Below are 11,008 nucleotides of genomic sequence, written 5' to 3'. Positions count from 1 at the left end.
TCAAGATATTATTAAAAAGGACTTATTGAAAACTCTTTTGGTCATTTTATGTTTAACCGAACTCTTAACCGTATAGAACAATATCACGGTTTAATAGAACCATATACTTAATTTTGTGTGAATATTTATCTAAATTATCGTTGTCTCATATCAAGCTGGGGAAAAATCGGTAGAGGTGTTTGTAGTCTGGACCTTCTTAGCTAAGGTATTGCCTCCCCTGCCAAGAAGACCTGCGCACGCTTATGATTTCTATACCATAGAATCCAAAAACTAGCATTAAATGCAACTTAGTAAGATATTGATATGCATGAACTTATGAGCCTCCTGGTTAAGATAATATATGTTATTAATACAAAAATCAACTGTAATTACATTTTAAAATTGTAATTATCGTCAGGTTTAATTTTTAATAATTTAATGAAACACATAATATTACAATAGCAATAATTAACATTAAATATTTTATCGACACAGTAATTTTAATAGTGGTATCAAAAAAAATTATATTTGCGAATATCGAATTCCAACTTTATTGAATTTTACATCATCTCATTAATCGTATTCAGTCATTTACAACTAACAGGTGTAGGTACTTCTTAATTGTTTGTGTAAAAACTACTAATATAAAACTCATACAACTGCCATACATTATTATTTTTCATTGATTATTATAAGTTTTTAATTTTAAAAATGCCTAATTGAAATAATCGAATAGCTCTACATTTATTTAGGCATAAAGTTAGGTTACCTATCTACCTATTATTTCTATAATTGCGAATACGTTATAGAATTGAACATCTCATCAATTGTATTTTGTCATTTACAACTAACAGTTGTACTTATTTGTGTTCGGGAAAATAAGTGTCGTACATTTTAGATTCTGAGCAGAGCGAGGAAGCTATTGTTTTTACAATGGTGTTTATTTATTTATTTTTTTTTTTTAATTTTTATATCCTGTATACAAAATTTCTTCCAGAAGGAGTGTTTCGATTTCAACATATAGTACCTTATCTTTTAGCAAATTGTATCAAGATGGTACTTAAGAGAGGTCATTTTTCAATTTTCTCAATAGTTATTTAATGCCATGGGAAAAACCACCAGAAAATTACGAAAAAACGCTAAAAATGGGATTTTAATTTCCAACGTTTTGTTTATCACCATAGAAACGAATAAAAAATTATAATAATTTAATATTAATTCAACTTACATGATAAAATAAATAATAACAAAATATAAAATATCCAGACTGACAAACCGTCTCCGCTCAGAATCGTTTTTCTTATAATTCAAGTTTAATACAACCATTATACAATGACCCACTTGTAATCTACTGTACAGCAGAGCGACATCCACTTACCTGTTTTTTATAATTGTGTTTAACATTGATTCGACAGTTTACATGCTTTTTCTCAGTAATAAGTGTTTAAGGAGTTTAATATAGGCACTATTACACTAAATAGTAATTACAAATGTGAATTTTAGTGAAACACTGAAACTTAATATCCTATTTCCAATAATATGCTCACATAGTTACAGAAACTTCGTACAAAAACTAAACCTTTTCCAAAATACACCTAGGGGAACCCCGACCATCTTCGAGGACCCCCGACTCCGGGGGTCGAATAACCTAAGCCGAAACGTTTGGGAACTTAAAAGTATAATATTATCTTATGTAAACGTCATCTACAACTTATAAATAATTTATTGAACTTTAAAAACTATCTACTACATATTTACTTACGTTTTTGTGTGCCATCAGCACACAAAATTCTATGCCAGTAGATACTCGGTACTTTCCTAGAATTAGTTACCTCTTCATATAACCACATCGATAATAAATCTATTGATATATAAGAGTGTTAAACATGAAAAATTGTTTATATAATTGATGAACTTTCAATTTCAATCATCAAAGTTAATGATGTATACTTCTCGAAAATGATTACAATAAATTATATGTGTTTTGTTATAATACTATATCAATTTGTAATCTACTAACGCTGGACAATAGGTGTAAACGTATAGTAAATTAGTAGATGACAGATGTATATTATAATATTAGGTATGTACTCTATTCAGAACTATCGTGGTCGTCTGTTTGTGGATGAGATTATTCCCACATAGGAGAACGAGAATAGCGAAATCTAAAGTTTATCGATAGAGAATTTTATGGAGATTCCATTTAAATGGTCGGTGTAACCAATTTTCCAGTAATTAAATAGATAGTTTTCAAAAAGCATAATAAAAACCAAAAAAATCATACAAAATTCGCTTTATCAAATAATAAACCGGTTTTCAACAAATTAGATTTTAATTTATATAGTAACTCCTATATGTACAACCATTTACACAATATTAATTAATTAACAAAAAGGTTTGAATATTACAAATTTACAGATAATATTAATATTTACAATAGTTACACTTGATTATGATACAAATTAGTAGATTACTACTTCTACTTCTCCTACTGCTACTACTAATATCTACTACTACTACTACTACAACTACTATTAGTTATTAGGAAGAAGAAGAAGATCAGTTTTGTTTATTTTTGTTTATTTTTTATAAAAACATTTGTTTCCCATTCTAATATTATTTTCTTAATTTTTTCTTTAAGATTTTTTTTTGAGGTGATATGTGTTTCCTATACAAACAAATTCATCGAAATCAATTAATTAATTTATTAATATATTTTAATATACATTATTTTCATATTTTTTAATGTTACTTCTGTGATGCTTTGAAAGATCTTTTGCCTTCCACTTTAATGGTTTAAATTTGTCATTAATTACCTGTGATTTATATTTTTTTACATTTTTCTTGGGATATTTATACGGAGTTGTATCAGGAGAATCAGGAAATATTACAGTTACAAAGTCTTTGTCACATTTAATAACCAGAGCTGCATAATATGGATGTCCATCTGTGGTTACATTAACTACTGATCCTTCGGCAAAATCTGGATCATTTTAAAAGGTAAGAAAGAGCTGTAGAGCTATTTCATATACAATATGATAAATATCTAATATTCAATATACTTACGTCACATTCGAAATTTTCTATGCATTCCAGGTCATTCCTCTGTAAAACAAATGTTTTAAGTATATTTTATAGTAAAATATCTAATATACAATATACTTACATCACAATGATTGACGACCTTTTTACTATGCGTTTTTGTAGGTGGTTCATCGGGTTCAGAGTTTTCTTTTTCAAAAGGTCCAGGTTTAAATCTTTTCGTGTTGGAATTTCTTGGAATCATTTCTTTGGTATTTGTTCCAGATTTTAGTTTGTGTTGTTCATTATTAGTAGTCATCATGGTGGTTGAAGGCAACCCTTTACAGTTTGGTCTTACGAATGTCCACTTGTGGTCTAAGGGATTGACTGGATCATCATATTTTTGAATAATTATTTTCATTTCGTGTAAAGTGGATGGAATAGGAATAATTTCTGTACCTATAGTATAGGCCACGTGTGTATACGTATTTTGTAATCTGAGTCTAAACGTTTTCATAGAATGTTTTTTATTTATTGATCCTGAAGCCCGACATCAACATTATCATCATTATAATTTTTTATACACCATACAATTTTCAAAAAGTTTAACTCTTTTTTTTATTATTTATAAGTTTTTAAAAAAAAATGTTCGCTCATTCAAATAACTTGAAAATTAAGTGCAAGGTTGGTTCCAATTTGTAAGTCCACAATACTTTTTTATGAACGTCTAAAGTAAGAATTTTCAAAAAATCATGAAAATTTGAAAATTATATTTAATATTTATTTTTAATTAAATTATATTAAAATTTTAAATACATTTTTAAATATATAATAACGAATTTACGCATTACAACTTGAAATACAATAGGCCCCCGGACGAATAGTTGCGTACTCTTTTGAGGGATTTCTGAACTCATGAATTTTGGCATCAGTTTTCAATGGTGGGCAAGTTAATGAAAATAATTAACTGTGGAAAGTTAAGTTAATTCAATTAAATTACCTTCAGTTCAGTTAAAAGTTAAAATGGAAAATAAAATTAACTTAACTCAGTTAAAAAAAAGTTAATTTTTTTTTAAGTCATAATATTCATAATTCATCAATTGCCCTAGTATTTTGATTTGTACGGACATTTACCAAGACGCTTAGCACTGTGCAAACATAAAACTTAAAATTATTGTTATATTTCATTGTTAGCAGATACTTATAAGTTATAGGTTAACTTATAAACTTTAAACTATACTAAACTTGTTAGAGTCTAGAGAAGATATTAATTATTAGTAGTGGTACACATTTTACTGTAAGTCTTCTATCCTAGTTAGACTTATTATATTTAGTACCATTATAATAGTCTGTTATTAAAATAATATTATGAATAATGATAATAGTATAATACCATTAATACCTACCAAAAATTGTTTCCCTATTTATTTCGAAAATGTTATTTTCTAATCGCATACGTTTGCTTGTATTTATAACGAATACGGCAGTATACATTATAATTTATAAATATCTCGGACGTTTTTTTGTTTTGTCCATTGGAATTATTGTCGTATTTACCAGAAACCAGTATATTATGTTATTAATATAATGATTTCTATGATTAATATGATATTTAGTTTTAAACCTGTTTTTAGGAATTGGAGAGTTATATAAAACAAAAATCGGATTATTCAATACCGAGTAGATCTTTAAATAATAGAATTCGTGAAAATAGCCAGTCCATACAATGGACAGTGTACTAATTATTACTCTTTAATGTAGTACCTATAGAATATAGATTATAATATAATTTGATTATCATGAATTGATGATATTATATCATTAGAAAAATAAATTACCAAAATTGAATGAATAAGTTTTGTCTCTTGGTTCCATGATAAAAAAAAATTTAATCAACTTAACTGTACAATAATGATAATTAACTTTAAAAAGTTAAGTTAAGACAATACAAAATTTAACTGAATAAGTTAATAAGTTAAAAACAAAAAAAACTAACTAGTTAAGTTAATGCCCACCATTGTCAGTTTTTTTATATAGTGAGATAATATGCACCGGCCCACTGTGCATTTGCACAGTAGCATAGTGCCATACTGGCCCTGTCCGCCCCTGCAGCCGGTATAATGACAGCGGGGTAAAAATCACCTGTTACGCTAGGCGAATTTTATATCCGGCGATTTTTACCTCCTCCCCGCTGGTACAAATTACGGGGGGGTAAAAATCGCCTGTTACGCTAGGCGAATTTTACCTCCAGCGATTTTTACCTCCCACCACCGGTACAAATTACTGGGGGGTAAAAATCGCCTGTTACGCTAGGCGAATTTCACCTCAGGCGATTTTTACCCCCATGTAATTTTTACCAGGGCTGTTTAGCCTGTTACATTTTCAAATGACTATTGTGGCTTTTTATATTTTTCAAGCTATTTTTAAACCAACTAATAAAAAATATGTATTGACATTTATAGGAAAAAAATAAAAAATAAAAATATAGACGTAAACAGCTCAACACATTTTGAAAATGTTATGGTGCACCTATTGAAAATGCTAATACAAACATTCGGTAAAAATCTCATGGCATACTGTCATTTTCTTTAGAGTTAAGTAGGTACACTAAAAACCAAAATCGATTTTGCGTATAAATTCCCATTTTCCATAATTTTTTTTGTTTCTCCTAGTGCTTTTGAAAATTACTAGGAAATAATACTTTTGACCCCCTATAAGTACCAACTAGATTCACTTTCCCATCGAACGAGTTGTTGAAAATTGAAGCATTTTTACTGCCCCGAAAGGAGATGACAGACAAAAAAAAAAAAAAAATACATATCGTTATAAATCCAATACATTCATGATTCATCACCCCGCTCAGAATATAAAAAATACATAATTGTAAAATTATAATTAGTTAAAAGCTTTCCTCGGAATTTATGAAATCGATGTTTACAAGAATATTAAGAAATACTTTAGACCATATATTTTTAATTAAACCAAAGTATAGTCAAATATTTAAACTACAATAAAAAAATATTATACTGTATTTAATTATTATTAACAAAAATAAAACAAAACATGTTAGTTATGTTAATAACATATTTTAATAACACATTCATTTTTATAATTTGAATATTGTGTACATAACATAAAATATGTACCCAACAATAATTTAGTAATGACTTACCTTTTGGTTTGATTATAGCTCTTTAAAATCAAAGAACGAGTTGATTTTCTCCGACTCGCATGTTTAATTTTTTTTTTATTTGTTTGCCATCTTTATAATCTAAAGAACTTAAAGTGTTGAAGATTAAAAAACCAAAGGTATAACTGGTATACGCAGTGGTGTATTTACGGAGGGATATGGGGGGATAGATCACCCCTTGACACTTTTTTTTTTTTTGTTAAGTTCAGATTTTTATTTTCTGTATTTCTCAATATCATATTAATTTTAAGTATTTCTGTTTTCTAAATGTTCTAGCCGTTGTAATTGTACCGCTCTGATATACTATACGCCACTAGTCGTTCGCGGCATATATGTGATCATCGGAAAACAAAAACATATACCTCTATGGTAGTATGGTATACTGTATTTTTTCCTTTTCTATGAATTATTTTTCATGCATGAGTGTTTATATAATAAATCCAATAAACAGTCGGAAAATAAAACAAAACTACCACGAAAACCGTAGATTCACCACAGAACGTGGGTTTATTTTTAGTGACTAAAGTGTAGTTAGTGACTGAAAAAATAAATGGATTTACATGCTTTAGATGTTTGTGATAAAGAGTTTTATCCAAATGTTCATGAACTCTTGAACATATTTTGTACTTTGCCTGTAGGCATCAACTGCTACAACTGAACGATGTTTTTCAAGTTTTTATTAAGTATTAAGTCTTACCTAATAAATAGTATGAACAGATAGTATGTTTACTACAGAAGTAAATATTTTATCAATTTTCCTGTTTAATACTGAATAATAATTATGAATGAAGTAGTAATTATTATATACTTTGTTTATTAGAACCGACTTAATGTGTTGACTTTATTGGCATGTCACCGGTCAATACAATAATCATACCAGACGAGGTTATCGATGAACTGAGCATCAAAAAAAATAGAAAACTGGATTTTGTATTATAACTAGTTTTTTTTGTTCATGGTATTAAACACGGGATTGGCGCTAGTATGAATTTATAATAAATGCTATTAGGTACTATACAATATGTTGTGTTGATTCTTATTTCACCTTGATCCACACTAACCTCAATAAGTAACAAGTTAGGGGATTATAAAAATGTATATTATGTACCTAAGATTAGTAAAATTTAAAATATTAATTTAATATTACAAAATTATACAAATTTAAGATAAATATTCATGCCCATATAGCACTCAATAGAATTATAATAAGACAATAATTATTTTATACTAATAAACAAATAAAATCGAGAACCTTTAAGTATTTTGAGTAAGAACAAGACTAATTTAAAAATTTGTAAAGTTTTGTGATTTGGAAATTGAAAGTAATATCAAGAATCTTCTTTTAAATTAACAAATATTTTTTTTTTTAATTTTAGATTATCAATTTAAATTAATTTCATTCGATAGACTTATTTCTAAGTTAACAAAGAAAGATGTTCAACAGATTAATTTGAAACTGAATTATTTTTTTTATTTATAGTTGAAAGGAAAGACTGAAAAAGACATACTTGATTACATCTGAAAATTTTTTTGGTATTTAAGTAACTAAAATATATTATAGCATTATTTTTTTTAAAAACAATTTTATTATTTCCTTTTACGCAGTACCTATAGTAAGCAGTATATATTACAGGTTTTAATGTATTGTAGGTACATACAAATAATTTAAAATATTACGTAATATTTACTAACCTCCAGTTGCGGGGCCCTGTAAAAACTTACTAGGGCCGAGGAGAACGTGGGATAATCCTTCTTATCCGCATGAGAGAAAATATCCAAGTTAGGAATTCGGGCGTGAAGACGAGATAAAACGTAAAAACCCCGTAACCTTGCGACGTACCGATGAGGACGTTGAGTCGGTAATGAGACGGAAGAGTTGGACAAAGCAACCGCGAGCGGGTACCACGTATAACCCGCCCGCGGACCACCAACCACTCATTACCACTCAAAACTCGATCGAGAGCTCGCATCAGTGATGCGAGTGACCAGGTGCAAGTAGCAACGCCGAACCAGCCATCTACTGCCAGCCACCATAAAACCTGGGAACCACCCGGTGCGGGAACGGCAATCCGCTCGCAAAAACCGTACCGCTCATCTTAAGGCAGTATCGAGGACAGACGTAAAAGCCTACCCCGATACTTGCACTAGCGGGAAAAAGGTCATTGTGAGTACCTGGATTACGGAATCCAAAATCTTGTTCCTCGGGAATCAGAGAGAGCCCTGCCGTGCAAACGGTACTCTGATTGACTATGGGCCACACGCCCGACGGTCAGGCGCGTCCTTGGTTGTCCCTGAGCCCGCGTGACGGCCGCGCGCCCGGTACTTATGTGGATGGCCCCTAGGAGGTTGTGGGAGTATCGTCTTAGTCAGAAGGGAAGTACTCGACCAGGATTGTTGCCTGGCGCCGCCGACGTTCTCGTGAAACTCACAAAACACCCGTAAAAACGGTATGCTTTGGGCCACTGCATGGCGCTCGGGCGCCCAGTGCACCCCTCAGCACGGGATACGGTTCGTCATTAAGGCACAGATGGAGTAGAGCTTGCGATATATGGCTAAAGGTCTAAGAAACCCCCAAGTTACGGCCTCGTGCTTCCCGTTACACAGCGGTTACTGAATAACCTTTAATATTGTATTAGTTTCCATGTCTGGTTGTCATCATGTGTTAACTTTGCTTGTTCCGTTAAGTAAGAACTTAGAAGCATTATGGAAATCAAAAATAGAATCTTAGCCATGGTATAATAATCTATAAACGCACAAAATACAAGTAGAACAACAGAAGGTAGGTATATAGACTATAGAGATGTGGTATCGCCTGTATTGGACAATAGGCGAATATACTATACGTCTTACCCTCGTATTAGAGAGTTAATGACACTCTCTAAAATCAATTAGAATGGCACTATTTACTTTGAGGTACGATGGTATGCGCTTGTCAATTCTTAGTTCGTTCCTATCTAGTTGAAATGACTCAAAGATTACATATACCTCGGCACTTTTCAGTTTAATAAAATTTCATTGACACATAGTACGTATATCCCGGCGCTGTTTCTATAAAAGGTAAGAACTTAAGAATGACTAAAATTATTATAAACTCGGGTTTTAATGGTCGGAAAAACTTTTATTAAATTAAAATAAATACAAATAAAATACTTAGCAAATTCAGATTGCATAGCCCGGACTATGATCGACGTTCCACGCGCTCGATCGTCGTACCTGCATTCTCGCCGAATAACTCAGCGACAACGGGTCTGGCTGTGCCTGCGCGTACGGTAGTGTTATAAAGTAAAATACTATGTATTGCTGCCTCAGCACATCTTCCTTCATTGGCCTGACCTATATTAATATCTAAACTGCTAAATTGATTTCTACGTGTAATATATTTGTACATTAAATAATATTACAGTGACGACTGTCTACAATATACGATGGTCCCCATTGCTTTGAAAAAAAAATGACCTCATTTTTTAATGTTATTGCTGCATACAAATTTCTTATAACTACATTAAATACTAAACTTATCTTATTACTAGGTTACTGTCTCAGCTTATTTGCGTTGTTGACTAAAAAGAATGTAATGTTATAATAACCTATAGTTTAGTTATAAATACATGTGACATACTGACATACATAGTAATTAATATTATACATTTATATAGGTATTATTTAGATATTATAATTATATTTTGTTATTTTACTTATATTTAATTTTCTGTATTTCATTGTTACAATAGTTTGTTAGTGTATATTGTGACAATCTAGAGTTTTCTTTTTTTCTTAAAAAGTACCCATGATGTGCGAGGATAAGCAAATCATGAGGTTTTGTATTAATTACAGATAATAGTTTCTTTAAAATAATGATAATGTAATCAATTTATATTTATTTACATACCTTAACTCTATAGTTATAAATGTTGCATTTACAATAATTAATACTGTGTCTCCAAAATCGGTACTCACTTACAACTATTTGAGTTTCACACAAGTGAATAACAACGAGTTTTCCTGTATGACAATACTAAATATGAATATAATAATTTAATGTGGTACGTGGCAATAGTTCAAAGGAGGGAAAGAATGTTGTTTAACAAACAACATTGCTTATATTTTCATTTTAAAGGATAATAAAATTTTAATCGTTGGGTCAATAGCCGTATGTAAGTACCTACGCAATAAATTGATATATTATATTAAAGTATATAATGATGTGAATGGATTAGCAAAATATCGTTGCCAAAGCAAGGCGATCTTTGATATTGTACGCCGTCTAAGTGTTCTCTTTAGTGAATTATGCTCTCTTTTGTGTTTGTTTGTGTTTTTTTTTTTTTACTGAGCGAATAATGCCTTCTTTTAATTAAGAAGGAAAAACGTGGCCATACGGCTTATGGCTTATGACTGAACGATTAGTTGTTGGAAATGGAGAAAAAAAATTTAAAAATTGGGAGAGAAAAAATGTAATCACGTCGTGCGACGTCTCTAACTACGTGTCTGTATGTACCGCACTAGGTGTCACGACACACAATATCATTAGTTTCATACTCATTAGTGTCACCGTGTGAACGAGGCTTATTATAATATTATAATTTTTTATTCGTTTCTATGGTGATCAACAAAACGTTGGAAATTAAAATCCCATTTTTAGCGTTTTTTTCGTAATTTTCCGGTGGTTTTTCCCATGGCATTAAATAACTATTGAGAAAATTGAAAAATAACCTCTCTAAAGTACCATTTTGATCCAATTTGCTAAAAGATAAGGTACTATATGTTGAAATCGAAACACTCATTCTGGAAGAAATTTTGTATACAAGATATAAAAATAAA

The sequence above is a fragment of the Acyrthosiphon pisum genome, chromosome X (genome assembly GCF_005508785.2).
Source record: "Acyrthosiphon pisum isolate AL4f chromosome X, pea_aphid_22Mar2018_4r6ur, whole genome shotgun sequence".
NCBI classification, from domain to species: Eukaryota; Metazoa; Arthropoda; class Insecta; order Hemiptera; family Aphididae; genus Acyrthosiphon; species Acyrthosiphon pisum.
The sequence above is the reverse complement of the archived record's forward strand: the minus strand, read 5'-3'. Positions refer to the sequence as shown.